At 40.0% G+C, this 15,335-nt stretch overlaps 1 protein-coding gene across 10 annotated transcripts in view; it reads left to right on the top strand.

Moving 5' to 3' along the window:
* Positions 1-6,944: 6,944 nt before the first annotated feature.
* The window catches only part of ABCC9 (ATP binding cassette subfamily C member 9), a 76,373-nt gene continuing 67,982 nt past the window's right edge, over positions 6,945-15,335 (top strand). For 7 of the 10 annotated variants that reach the window (XM_051612165.1, XM_051609593.1, XM_051611310.1 and 4 more), the window contains exon 1: positions 9,800-9,947. The gene's annotated coding sequence lies outside the window, so the exon portion shown is untranslated. Of the gene's footprint in view, positions 7,182-9,799; positions 9,948-10,155; positions 10,179-15,335 lie in introns of those variants that run through there. The other 3 variants (XM_051607889.1, XM_051629377.1, XM_051637935.1) reach the window with 3 other exon arrangements.

The following is a 15,335-nucleotide window of genomic DNA, read 5'->3' as shown; positions in this document are numbered from 1 at the left end:
CATGGGGTCACTTGCCTCAGCACAGCTCCTGGGAGTATTACAGAGCTCAGGTCTGCACGTACAATCTTCCTGTTTCACTACAATGGAAATTTTTGAAAGATGGTTCTCACACTCTAACTAATGAGCTAAAATGGTCATTTTGAACTACCCATCCAAGTGCATGAACCACATTTCACTTGTAGTTGCTACTGGAAAGGCAAGTCGTTGAATATGTATTTGTAGAGACAGGCAGCCATAGAACATTTGCCATAAATTTTAATTTTTCATCAACCCTCCCCAAAAGTACTGCTATGCTGATTGTGGAGGAAAGAATTATTTTATTTTGTTAATGAAGGCATAGAACATTTGAAATATCTATAATAGAAACTAACTGTATAGATGTTTTTTAAAAAACCAACCAACCAACCAACCAAACAACCAACCAACAGCTTCACTCATGCAATGTTGATTGAGTTAACCCTAATTTGTAGTGATAGGCTTCAGTTATGCATTTTTTATTGAAGTGTCCCCTGAGGGGAAACAGGTAGCTGAAGTGATCATTATGGCTAAGAAGTGACTAAAGGGACATTAGATGACTTGTATACTCTGGACTTTTTCCTTGTTGTGTCCTGGAAAAGAGTTGGACACAGAAACCTCTACTTTATACAGACATTATCTAGTAATCATATTGACTTCCATCTTAGGATACCCTTACCCTGGCCTTTGCAAGTTTTTTTGTCATTTTTCAATAAAATCTCTGAAAACAGGTCAGAAGGTTTTAGTAATGTGGAACTAAAACCTCAGTCTGTTCTACCATGTAACCTCAAATCATATTCCAACCCTGGTCCATTGATGGTCTTTTTTTTGGTAGTACACAGTGGTCTGCTTTACAGAACTTTAATATTACAGAATGATCATGGTTGGAAAGGACCTCTGAGACCACAAAGTCCAACCATCAACACACAAAAAAACCCCAAACAACAAACAAGACAAACAAACAAACAAAACCAACCAAAAACCCCACCCACAAAAAGCCCCACAACCTTGACCACTAGAGCATGCCCTGAAGTGCCACATCTACATGTTTCTTGAATGCCTCCAAGGATGGTGACTCAACCACCTCCCTGAATAGGCTGTTCCAGTGCCTTTCAGCTTGGCTACCACTTGCATGTATTATGTGGCATGTGTTGCACACCGTGTCCAAAAACAATTTAGGAAGACTCGCAATTGTTTGTTCTCAGTGATCTGAAACAAAGACCTCTGATCAAGTGCAGGAACAAGCTTTCATGGGAAGTCTAAGACACATCAGACATCACTCCTGTGTCTTGTGTCTAAGGACAGGACTCCTGAAAAACATTGGTAACTATTGACAGTACAAGCATTTGCAAGGACCTGTCCAGTGAATGGGACCAATGAAATCTCTTTCCTGTTACAGTGTGTGAAGTGCATTACATCTTCTTTAGCTGCCATTAACTGTGAAAAGAACCTGAAAATACATCTTTGACATGGAACAAAGTCTTTTTCTCAGGCTGGATTAATTGTGTTCAGGCAGAAAGGGCAGAGATGGCTGCAAGTTGGTATTGTTCTAGAGCCAGAGCTCTTCCTGGGGCTGACCATGGCCATGCTGACCACAAACATCCAACTGTTCTGTCAACCATTATTGTCTTCAGGTTAAATTGTTCATGTAAATATCATTGCAGGCCAGTTTTCCTCCTCTCTGTCTTCACATTTTCCACAGTCAAATACTCTGTTAGCTCAAACCAAGAACTTTTTGTCATCCTTGATGTGTTTCTTAGAGCTAGAGGGAATGACACCTATTGGTCTGATAGCGAGCACTCTTGATAGGGAGGAGGAACTTTCTCCTGTATCACTTTCACAGCTCCATACGTAAATGGAAGATGCCTGGATACTGGTACACTTTCTTTTGGAACCAGCGTTTAATGCTTCAAACTATGAATGAAAAGGAGATTATTTTAAAATTATAGCAGTATCTTTATTAACAGTTATGTGCCAGGAACTGGCAGGAAGGTACAGCAGCAGTAGACAAACTCATCTTGCTTGGGAGGCTTAATCAGTTTCTATCTGTGCAAGTTACAGTGTATACATTTAGGATTGTTAATGCTTTTGGGTTTTATTTACTGAATGGACATAATGTTTTAGCTTCTGAGATTCCAGCAAACCTCCATACACTGCAAGAAAATGTTGTAGATATCTACTGTTCAAAGGGTGTCCAGAAACTGTGTTGAATGTAGTGGGAATATTATCTATATAAAATAGTATTTCAGTTTGTTTTATTTATCAGGATCCCCTTTAATTGTCTGGTTGCCCCAAACATGATAAAACACGTTAGTACATTAAGTAGCTACATAATTCCATACACTCCCTGTCCTCTTTTCCTTCAATTAATGTATCTTCTTATCTCTGGGAATCTCCTTAGAAAATTTGATTCTCAGTGGTATCAGGAATCTGCATCTCTAGAATGTACTTAACAGTGGTAGCACTTAAGAAGGTAAGTTAAGATTTTCAAAATACCTAAAGTTAGCATTTTGAATATGCAGAAAAAAATGTCAGAGGAAAAAGAAAGATAAATGTTTCATGCATATGACTTTGTGCAATTTTATATATTTCTCATCTCAACAAACACAGGATACTAAAGACTCTCAAATGCCAGAAAAAAGGTTTCCCAACTTCTTCCTCTGTATTTTGCTACTAAAATAGGGAGGAAAAAATGAGGAAGAAAAAGACAGAAATAAGAAAAAAGGTATTTATTAGAAATAAAAAAGTTAAAAAATTACAAAAATACTTTGAAGTTTTGTGTTGTTTTGTTGTGGGGTCTTTTAATGTGCAAGACAGAAGCTTCTCAAAGCAAAATTCCAATCAACTCCACTAGTCATGAATTTCCTATAAGCTGGTACTGAACCATCTTCACAGTATCACAGTATCATTCTGGTTGGAAAAGACCTTCAAGATCATCCACTCCAACGACTGCCTTAAGTCTGCCAGGTCCACCACTAAGCCCTGTTCCCTTGCACCACATCTGTCTTTTTAGATGTCTCCAGGGATTGTGATGGTGGCTCAACCACCTCCTCAGACAGCCTGGATCACCAAGTCCAACTCTCACCCCAGAACAGGACAACTCCAAAGTTCCCATCATGGCCCTGAGGGTGTTGTCCAAATGTTTATTGACTGTTGTCAGGGTCTTAATTAATTTTAATTAAGCACTGTTTACCTGAGCTTAGTGTTAAGGATTAGGCAGCACATGAATCTGAGAAACTTGAGAACACAGTTGCTTCATAATGGACCTTCTTGTCTTCATCATTCCTGTAATTGACCAGATTTTTCTCTTTTTTCCCTTGGAATCTCATCTTTTGAGTTATTTTAGCCAAAAATCCAGTTCAAATGAAACTACCTTGTCTTACAAGAGGGTCTGCTCAATGAAGGTAGGAAGAAACATCCTCTAAAACTTACTTCCTTTCTTTTCCTTTCACTTTTTCTCATGGTTTCTTTCTCTGTTCTGTGGAACAACATGGATCAGAATGCCATTAGCTACTTTTTCCAACAACAGAATATTTCCATAGTAATGGATAAAGTGACTTCGAGGTTTTTTTAGTCTGAATAAAAGAGTGCATATACACACATCAGGGGCTCTGGACACAATACAATGTATGAAATGTGTTTTGAACATACTGCATTCTGATTTCATGTACTCATAAATCCATCTAGGATTTTCTGAAGAGGGAAATTGTAGTTTGACCTTTTGAAGAGGTAATTTCATCTATTCAGGCATACCATGTTGTATGATTCTTATCACTAGTGGCTGTTGCCTTATGTTTCAAATCTAAAACCAGTTATATTCAACTGCTCTCAAACGTCCCTCTGCCACACCTAGCAATTAGTTACTACAAATTGGCTCACAGAATCTGTCTCACTGTAGATAAAAAACCCCACCCTTTAGTTTGAAACATTTGCTGGATGATGATACATCTACAGACCAGATTTGGATCTGAGTTGTACAGATGGGATTTGTTTTGAATTGCAGCTGGAGTGATAAGCAATCACTTAACACGTAAAACATGCTCATGCACATCTACTAGCTTGGTCTTCCTGAGATAACTGGGAGGAGGGATAAATCAGTTCATCAGGATAACTGAATGCAGGATCATGTGCAGTCAGTTTCCATACCAATTCAGACAGTGAAAATCTGGCTGGAGTGATTCTGGTCATATTGGTTTGATGATCTCACATTTGCCTCAGCATGCCAGCATTTAATATGCAAAGTTACAAAAGGATCCACTGATCCACTTGAAATGAGGTAGTGCTCCCTATCAAGCCCATGACCGCTACAGGGACAAGATGTAAAACAGAGAATGAACACTGATGAAAGTCTGTTTAATTCCCTTTCACATTTCTCAGACCATTTGCTTTATTACAGCAAAGATGATGTAAATCTCCCTGAAGTCATATTAGTAAATCTTACATTGTCTGCCAAGAGCCTGCCTTGAAGCATTATACACTTCAGAGTGGTGTTTTTCTACTACTGTTCTACAGGAACTGCTATTTTCACCCCAAAAACTGTTTTATTTTCTGACATTTTGTACCATATGGTATTATCTTGTTGCTGTCTTGGAACTGAGCAAACTTGTAACAATTTTTCCCACTTTTTCTTTCCTTACATGAACCCTTTGACCGTGCTATCAGACGGCTGTCACAGGCTCATGACGAGGTGTTACAGAAGTACCTGAAATATATCCTACCAAGAAGCTTCAGAAGGTGTTTTGAGAAAGTCTAAGGGGACACCATTCCTTGTAACATGTTTCTGTAGTGTCCTGAATGCTGGATAATTTAGGAAGCTTTTGTTCATTTTTTCATTAATGGGCTTTTGTGTCTTCTGCTAAGACATTGCCTTTCACAGCTGTGCCATTGACATGTTTTACTGTCAAGAGCATAGTTATTTTAGATTAATCTTAAACCTTTTGACAAATTTTTATTCCAGATTTTAATCCATGTAACCATGGGATTTAGTAAAGTTCTGTGTGCTGTAAGATGAACTTTAGACTTGCCTTACCATTTCCTGATTTCCAGCAAGGGTTGCAGATGACAGGAGCAAGAAGAGAATAAATAAAAATCAGAATTCCAGGATAATAGTGTTTAGTACCCACTAAATACAGCAGTAGTTAATAAAGCAAACAGGGCAGTGCATATCAAAGTCTCAATTACTGTGTTTTCATACTGCAGCAGTAAATTACCCAGATGAAATATTATTATATTATATATAATTATATGATATTATATATAATATTATATGAAATACAATAAAAAGCATGATCAAAGTGTTTTTAAATGTATTTGTGTTTTGTCTTTTTTATGAAATTGAATTTTAGTAGAAGGTCTTTTTTTTGTTGTTGTTGTTCCCCAAAACCTGAACACAGACTGTTAAAAAGCTTCCAGCTTTGAGATATGCAACTTCAGAGAACAGAGTAGGAGGATTTAGGTAAAAGGCAGATGTGGGACCCTTTATGGTTGAAGAGGTTTATTTTTTAAAAAGCAATATCCATAGTATCATTGTGGGCCTAAGTGTCTGGTAGAATTTAAGTTTCAGTACAAGAAGTCTCCTTTATCATACTTAGGATGAAACTCTAGACTTGGAGGATGTGGAAATCTTACATTTTTCTTGACAGTCTTAAAAAGCCCCCCAATATTAAAAGAAAAGCTCTCAGGTTTTGGGGGGGTTTGAAGCAGAACAAAAAAATCGAGTGTGATCCAAACCATATATATTTGGTTGTCAATGTGACCAATGAAAAATAAAAAAACCTCAACAGAACCCTTTATCAAACAGAGCAAATAAAACCGAAGATCTGAAAAGTTAGGTTCTGTGTGAGCATCTAAGCTGTCACTTTGCATGCACGTTCAGCCAAGATTAAGAGCTACCAAGCGAAATCATAGCATTGTGTTTGGTGCTGCTGACTCCACCATTGCCCCACTTACGCTCTGTTGTCCATCAAAGATCAGAAGGTCTGAAAATCCCTGTTCCAGTCCTGTGGCTTTATACGCCTTTTATAGTGATGAACTCTGAGGTCTGGTATTTGTAGTTCTCCATATAGACTTCTTTTTCACTTGGGTTACTCTGCTGAACTTTTGCTGTATATATTTTCCACAACAGTTTTCCCCATGGAAACCAGGAATAATAACTTTCAAAAAATCTGTGGAAAATATTTCAAATAATACTAAGCTTCTACTGCTTCCCCCCCTCCAAGCTTAATCACAATAAATACTTAACAGGGACAGCGGAATTATTCAAAGACCAGGCTGCATTTTCCATTACATTGAAATATTTAAAAGAGAAAATGGAGCCTTTGCTTTTTCATTAACTTTTTCGTGGTAGATCCATTTTTTTTTGAGAAAAAATTAGTGATGTGTAATTAAAACAAATGTAGCAAACTTTATATATATATATATGCATATTTATATGTATATGTATATGTATATACATATAGGGCTGTAAACATAAATAAAATTGATCTTGAAGCTGTGTTAATCTGACCTTGTATATGATGGCATAAATCCTGACACAGCACTATGAGGATTCTGTCGGTGTGACAAATTAAGAAGTAAAATAAAGGTTTGATAGACCACAGTTTATATCATTCACTCCAAGCATTTGTTTATATTGCTGTATTAGCATAAAAGTCTGGTATAAATTATATAGGAAGGTTTATAGGGTGTAAATCAGGTAATGTATCTGCACTTGCATGATACCCAGGAGAGGTTTACTCCAAAACAGCTACTTCAGTGTCAACAGTTCAAACAAAATCTCCTGCACGCCTGGGTGCAATGGTGGTGATTTCAGCTCTTCTCCTACGAAATGGGGAAGAGCAAGAACCTGCGGGCAGCTACTCGAGTTTGGCTAATGAGTGGCAGCACCTTATGGTCCTGTGACTGGATTGCTGGTGTTGGTGTGCCACAAAGTACACGCAGAAGGAGACCTATGGACTGGTCCTCGGTATGGAAAGTGGCAGAGAGAGCTATTGTCAGCTGGGACCAGAACAGCTTGTTACGTGAACGCTGCCCAGAGAGCAGGCACCCTTCCTTTCCTGTTTAGTGAGTTAATAAACCAAGACCACTCGAGTGGAGACTGCTCAGCTGGGAGCCATGGCACACGAATCCGTACCCGCAGCGGCTGCCGGGTCATTGTCCTCACAATGGTGAGTGTTTACTTAGTAAAACCTTCATCCGCTCCCGCTATTCCTCCACCATCTAGCTTCCTTTGGATTTAGCCGGCGAGCTGATGGGAACCTTCAACAGCCTGGAAATCATTGCCAGCCGGGCCGTGGAGATTTCACCCGCCTCGGTGCGAGGAGCCAAAACTCAGCGTTTCGTTAAGATTCGCTTAGAATTTTTTGACATTTTTCTTCTCTTCCCCCTCTCCCCCCCCAAAAAAAAAACCCCAAACCATCAGAAAAACCATCTTCTGCCTTTAAGATGCCCATCCATCCATCCATCCAGTCCCTCCCGCTCCCCCATGCCCGGCAGCAGCCGGGGGCCGGGCCGGCCGCCCCCCCGGGGGTGCCCCAATGCGCCCGCCCCTCCCGCTGCCCGAGGGGGCCCCCCCGTCGGCGCCGGGCGGTCAGTGCCCCAGGGCGGGGCGGGGGGGGGCCGGGCGCTCGGCTTCTGGGGGGAAGGGAGGGTGCATCCCCCCACCCTTGCACCGCCTCCCAGCTGCCGCCTCCGGACCGGGGTCGCCTCCTCGGTGCCGGTCCCGGGGTCGGTTCTGCGCCCTCGGCACCTCGAGGTGCCCCCCGGGTAGCTGCGGGTTCGGGAGGTGTCGGTAACTGAGCGCTTGTCTTCTGCAGGCTGACGGGGGGGGGTTGGTGAAATATGCCCGAGAATCGGCCTGAGGTGTTCTGTTGGTTTTTTTTTTACATTCACTTCCATACCCTGAAACATTTTGAATTCCCGTTATTGCTTCCCAGCCCACCCCCCACCCCCAGCCCACCCCCCCCCCCCCCCCCCACCCCCAGCCCACCCCCCCTCCCCCCCCCGTCAAATGGAAAAGCCTGGATACGAAAAATCTTATCAGAGCTTTTAGTTTTTCTTAATCCTCTTCAAAATGCATTTCAAAGCATGTTAACCTCTACATTGTCATGTAGGGGAATGAAAACAATTCATTTAGAAACAGCAACATGGAACACGCTGCTTGCTTCCACATTGGTTTTGCCTTGGCTGTTTTTTGTTTTTTTTTTTTCTTTCCTGTTTAAAAATTTGATAGAAAGAGCTGAATGAAAATGAACCAGATTTTCATGTTTTGGTAACAAAATGCTACTTCTGTCTGAAATTAAATATGTTTTCAGAACTATCACGTGACCGTGCCATTTTAGAGAATGATCATATGAATTAAAAAAAAAATTTAAATCTTCTTTAATGAAACGTAAAGCAGAACTCAGAAGCTTGCAGCCCCCAATATTTATTTCAAACACATTGAACTTTAATACAGGAAAGGGAAGGAGAAAAAAAAGCCCCCCCAAAATCCCAAAGCAACTGCAAGTAAAAGATTTAACGTGCTGTGGAGGACTGTTGAGGACTGTCCCAGTTGCTCAGTGCAATGCTGTGTTGATGTTTCAAGCCCCTGGGGACAACCAGAGGTGCTAATTTTCTCTAGATCTGAGGTTTCTCCCTTCATAGGCCTAGAATCGTAACATAAGAAACATCAGAGAAAAAGGAGAAAGCTGGGCTTGCCAAAATTTTGATGAGTCCTGCTGTTGTTTGGCCTCAGCCATCCAACTACACTCTCAGCTCAGAGCTCACTGTAATCCCTTTCACGGCCTGAAAACATCTTTGACCACAATTCATTGGAAATCATTTACTCTCTAATGGTCTAGATGCAATCCCTGGATTCTGCAAGGTCTAAGCAAATTCTGTCCCAGGGGCCTTCACCTCTGGTACCTAATGACTGAACAGCTGCACTCAGGAACCACCCCTGTGCTACTGTATATCCCATGATACACCATCAAGTCTTTGCTATTTGTGGTCTGGAGTTGTAGGGCTCAAGTGAAACTATCGTGATGGAAAATCCGAACGGTGCTAAATTTTGATTCAATGGCACTGAAAGAAAATGAGAAAATGAACCAACCAACCACATGTAGGCTCTCTCCAGACTTTTTTCCCCTCTAAGTAAGCATATATAGTGTATTCTACAGACAAAAAAAAGTATTAACCCATGTAAATAAGGGCTGTTGCATTGAAATCCATATTCCTGATGTGAACATCAAATTAATTTTGAATTTTATTTCAAGTTTTTAAAAATTCAAAAGAAAAGACACCCAATGCTTCAAGTTTCTCTTTTCTGTGTGATCCAAGAGTGGGATTTGGTCTGTATTTTAAGCAGAAGAGTCTGGAGAGATCTAGGGTAAAGTGAAATATCTGGGTAGACTTCTCTTTTCTCTTCTGCTCAGGATGATGGAAGACATGCAAAATTATGTTGTCAAATTCAAATTACCCAGGATTAATTCAAAAGAGTTAAAAAGCTGAAGCCCCAGAAAGCTGCCAAAAGTCAGACTACCTTGTCTAAATCAATTACTTCAGTAAAACCTGCTGATTATAGTCAGTGTGCTGTAATGCAGCCTCCTGGAATCTTACTACTCCAGTGAGGGAAAAATGAAAATAAAAGCAAGCAGAAGACATCCCAGGGGACTGTAGCTTCAGGAGACAAAAAATCGGTGCTTTTTGCTTGCCTGTCTCTTCCCAGTTTCCTGCCCCCTTCAGTGTATGAGAAAGACAAGAAGAGTTTGTGCACTTTGGAAACTCGATAGGAGGCAGCAGCTGATCTTCCCATCACCAGCCTAAAAATAATCCACTCCAGGGCTTGGAGCTCCTTCGCTAAGTGCAGAAAAATCCTGCCATTGGGATGATATTGATCACATAGCACAACGGAGTAACAATTTGGGTTGGTATTTTTTTGTGTGTTTACAAAGGTAAGCTGCAGAGTTTGCTCTAACGTTCAGCAACTAAACGGGCATGCGATGACCCTCCCCATTATCTCCACTAACCACCTCCTCCTGCTTCCCTTTATATCTGTGGGACAGGGCTGCTCCTCACTCTTTCCTGGGATTACAACTCCAATCTCTTTTTCCTTTTCCATTCACAGGCATTCTCAGCCTTTACCGTCCCCTCCTGCTGATGTTTTCTTTGCTGCTGTTCATGGGGTTACGTTTCTTTTTTAAAACTCTCCTGTCTTGGCATGTGAAGTCGAAGGTTTTACAGCAGGCAGTGTAGCATGCTGATGTTGGAAATCGCATTGTGTTAAGGAGCTTACCCAAAAAGAAAAAAGCAGAGTATTAGATGTGTGTGAGACCACTGCAGATGTCTGTGTGAAATGCTTTTCAGTGCCAGCAGCCTGTTTATCACCGGTGCTGTTGTGATTTTCCTCTGTGTTTGAAGCCTGATCCAAAAACCTGCTGGAGTCAATGAGATTCTCTGCATTGACTGCAGCAGCGTTTGGATCAGGCTGCTGCTATCTGGCAGTTACAGATGTGAATGCTGACATGTATCAGAGATAATTAATCACCTTGAGGCCCAAGGTAACCGAGACAGTGCTTAGGAAGGAAGCAGGATCTATCTAGAACAGGTGGTCACAGCTGAAATAGGAATTGAAAGGAAAAAGAGATGGTTTTGGTACACAATCATTTTGGATAAAATAGATTTTAAAGGGGCAGCACTTACCATTCCCTTAGCAGAACTCTCTGCAAGTAATGCACAGAATACAGATCACATAGATTTTATTAGGTCCAGTGCTTTTCTGAAAATAAGAACAAACTAGCAGGTTTATACCTGGGAAGGAAAAAGATTACAAGCACTAACCTAAAATCTGTTGCAAAAACTCAGAGTTAGGCCTTCCATTGCGCCTATCCGAACCTATAAATTAAGAATTTGACCTTTGTTAATTTTTTTTCTGTAAAATTCAAGAAGGAAAGAAAAAATACTGCTTTTTTAATTACTTAACTATTCACAAGGTAAGAACCTACTACTTTTGTAAAACTCAAAGTATTTTCTCCATCCTGCATCTGCCTACAGATATCAATATATATGTATATAGGTACATGCATATGTGCCTATATGGGCATATAATGCACACTATACGTAAGACACAAAAAACCCCAAAAAAACCCAAACCTGGGCTGAAATCCAAGTATGCTCTGTAACCTGATGTATTTTAATCAGAAAGTGCAGCTATTGATTCTTTTTGTTGTTATTAAATACAAGGAACAGTATCATTTAAATTTTTTCCAAAATATTCTTATTTCCCCCAAACAAGGCCCACCTGAGGAGTGTATTTTTACTCTTTTTGTTATAGTCAATATCTTGCAGAGCATGCTGAACAGAGTGATAATCCAGGTAAAATGAAACTCTTGACTATGAAGATATTTAAGCCTGCTTTACAAGACCCTAAGGTAATTAAAATGCCCTTAGCAAGAATTCTTAGAGTTTTGCACTCAGTGAGAATGTTCTCATAATTTTAATGGAAACTTAAATTATCTGCTATTTTCCCATGGTTTTCTTCACAATTGCTTATGGAAAATTTATCTCAGGAATTGGCTGGGTGCCCTGAAAATCCCCACTTACGCTTGTTAAAATGAGATTTGTAGGTGTTTAGGTTCAATGGGTTCAATGCTACAATATGTGTACAACTTTGTCCTTTTTTTTTTTTTTCCCCAAACCCTTTTCTTATTCACAGTGAATATTAATTCCTGAATCATTTTTTGTAGTGATTTCTCTTATTATATTATGACAATGTTTGCACACCTTAACCCAAAACTAGAAAGTGTTACCTTGCCAGTGCTAGGGATTTTAGCATTACAAATCAAACACTTCAAGGGCATCAGCTTTTTTAGCTATTGCATTACAGGATGGACTGTTGTTCAGATAGTTCACATCATTATTAAAGTAAAGCAACAGGGAATCAGATTCCCAAATGGTGAAAAGGAGAGCTGCCTTCCACTGGCATCATCAGGTGCCTGTCATCCTGGTTGTTCTTGCCATTCCTCTCCTCTGTGAAGTTTTGCTCATTGCTTTAGCTTCTAGATGGCTGCTCAGCAAATGCTATTTTCAAAGGGAAAAATAAAAAAAAAATACTCTGAAAATTTATGACCAGTTCTAGAATTTGTAAAAACTGAAGTTAAGTTGATCAATTTGTCCGTAACTTTGAAGGACAAAGGCATTCCAGCCTACAGGTGTTAAAACAAAAAATTACCTGGTATTTGGCACCGTTACTGAGTTGATGAATGTAGCTGGTACCCTCAGTAAGCACATACTTGTTATCAGAAGATCTTTATCACATCACTGCATTTCCCCTAGCTGAAATACTAGGTTAAAGCTAGTATGCTTGGCACCAGTATTATAAAGTATAACATTCCTGCTGTAATTAGCAGGGATGCAAATGTAATATGATGTATTCACTTTCATGTAATCACCCCAACATAATTTTCTGGCCCACTATATTCAACAGAAAGGGGAACTATGTCTGGAAAAGCCATTTTTTGTAAAGACTATGAATAAGGTTGTCTTCCTAAATCAGTATTCAAGGATCTCAACAGTTGTTCTGAAAGGCTGCTGCTACCTGATGAGAAATAGTGGTAAATAACTTCAGATGGCAAACAAATGACAAAACAACTTGTTATCCTTTCATCTCTTCTCTCCTGGATATTCATGTTTGGGTTACACATTTTATCACTTTAAATGTGGCAGTTGGACTGCTGCCACTTTTTGCAGACACTCCTGTTTGCTAGACAAAGTTATCTGCCTGTAAAAAAACCTTCAGCTCCAAAGCTTCCAACCTGAACCTGTGCTTAGAGAAAAGGTCTTGGCAATCCATATGAGAAGAAGACTTTTTGGTTTCCAGTGGCTATCCCTTAATTTGGAATACATGGATTTGCTAAGAGATTAGTGGGCATTTCTCTGCTGTTATGCCCCATGGATCCTTGAGTTAGTCCTGCATGAGATAACTTTGGAATTGAAATATGGCAGCTGCAGCAATTTAGCAGCAATCTCAAGCTTGGTCTGTGCAGGGCTTCTGATGTTGGGAACAACAGTACCATGGTCATATAAAACCATTAATTCTAAAACTGAACAAACACTTGCATGACTTTCCACTAGACTGTGTAGCCTACAGCAAACCAGGCAGCTGCCTACAACAGCAGACTGCTGGGGATGATAAAACCATTTGGCTTTGCTGAATAATTCACCCATGAACAGTTCCAGGAAGACAAACTTTGTCCTGCTGCTGATGTTACCAAGGAAGGGGTCTTGGAAGTTGTAGGAGGGCAACTGCTGCTAGGGAATCTGATAACCTCTGACTTGCAGCAATTACTGCTTTTCTCTCTTCTGTCCTTGAGCAACAGACGTCTCTTTAACTCTGCTTATGTGGCTCTGCAGCCCAGTTTATCCTCTTTGATCTCTCCCTGCATACTTAACTCTGGCCGAAAAAGTCTGTCTCCTCATCTTTGATAAGGAGAAAATCACTTCTGGCTACACTGTGGGAAATCTTGAGTCATCTCTGTATTCTGACTTGCATAGAGCTAGTTCACTGATCACCAGCACGGTCATTCGTTATGGGGTTAGACTGTTGTTCAGTGTGGTCAGCATTCTGTCTTTAGCCATGATCAATAACTGCTGCTTGGGAAAAATACAAAAACTCTTCAGTGTATTTAATTATGTACTTGCACAATGCTCAGTGCTGAGGGAAATCAACAGCACTCCCCCACTTAGGCAAGATACCTCAATTCACCTCTCTACATACTTAGTTCTGACTGAATCCCAGCATTAGCTTGCTAAAAGAGTTAAAGCCAATGGAAGAACTGTTTAATTATTATTAAGGGATCCAAATTTGGTCAGTGCTCAGTTGTAAAAATGATCGATCTTCTTTTATACACGCAGCTGCAGTTTTTGATGAGTTACAACAGTAAGCACAGCTGCAATTCTTCATATTTTTAGGGGTTTACAGAGGAGGAGGGAATAATGCCTTTTCACTCTGCCTTTCACTGATCATCTGAAGTCAAGATCTTCCAAACCATCTTCATTTCCATGCTCAGGTTTTTGAGTGAAATTTTTCAAAACTGGGATTCATTAAAAGTCAGTATAGTTGTGGCCTTTTACAACTTTTAAAATTTTTAGAATTGTTCAGTATCTCTTTAACTCTCAATGCTGAAATACTGTTTGGAAATGCAGCTTAGACTCTCAAATTAGTCTGAAGCTTCTAAATGCTAGTTGCATTGTTTGCAGTGCTAAGAATATGTTCCTCTGTAGCTACTCTGAACTTTGCAAGGAGGGGATCTGAGTGTAGGCATGAGAAATTTTGCCGTTCTAGTATCAGATTTTCCTTTGAAGAAGACAGGAAGTTAGGAAGGAAGTTAGGAAGTTAGGAAGTTAGGAAGGAAGGAAGGAAGGAAGGAAGGAAGGAAGGAAGGAAGGAAGGAAGGAAGGAAGGAAGGAAGGAAGGAAGGAAGGAAGGAAGGAAGGAAGGAAGGAAGGAAGGAGAAGAGGAAGTCCATTTTGTGGACCATATCATAAGCTGCATTGGGTCAATACAGCCTCATGACACTGATCAGAATGCTTTGATAGATTTTAAGCCTGTGACAGTTGAATGAACATGGTCACTGGATGTGCTGATGAATGATGAAGTGTTTTCAGATGTAAAAACTTGGGAATTTCTTGCCAATTTCCCTATTTAATTCAATTAGAAATACAATATTTTTTATTTTCTGGGTTTATTAACAAGCCAACCAACCTAGGGTCTCTGATATTCTTTCTCATTTGAAGAGAAGACAATAACATTCTACCTCTTTTTTGAAAGTAACCTGTAACAAAAGTATTGTGAGCAGACTGCTTATACCTAGTCTCAAAAATTATCATCAGGTGCACTGTCTCTATACATAAGTACTAACAATAGGACCATATTTTTTCCTCAGCCCTACAAACATGCAAAGGACTGTTGTTTTTAAGAATGCGTTACTGGGCATACTGCATCACAAAACTAGGCACAGCACAGACTCTTGTCAAGATGCAGATGTGATTCTTGAAAGATACATCTTTCTTGAGAGCTTTAAGGGATCGTTACTTGAGGTGTGATATGAAACCTAGAAAGCACTCTCCATGTAGTTAATAGTCCTTTCTTCCACAGGAACATCTACTGCCTGTATTCCATTTCCCTTCCAGAAAAACACACACACACAAAAACAACAGTTCCCTTAGCTTCTCTTGGACATGGTTTTAATCCTTTCTCCCAGATTTATTTTTGACTAGAAGCCAAAAGCTACACTGGAAGTCAGTGCTTCAGTGCTCATTTGAACTTAGGATCTTCCTGGCTT

Source organism: Apus apus, chromosome 1 (assembly GCF_020740795.1).
Source record: "Apus apus isolate bApuApu2 chromosome 1, bApuApu2.pri.cur, whole genome shotgun sequence".
NCBI classification, from domain to species: Eukaryota; Metazoa; Chordata; class Aves; order Apodiformes; family Apodidae; genus Apus; species Apus apus.
Note: the sequence above shows the minus strand (reverse complement) of the source record. Positions and strands in the feature narration are given on the sequence as shown.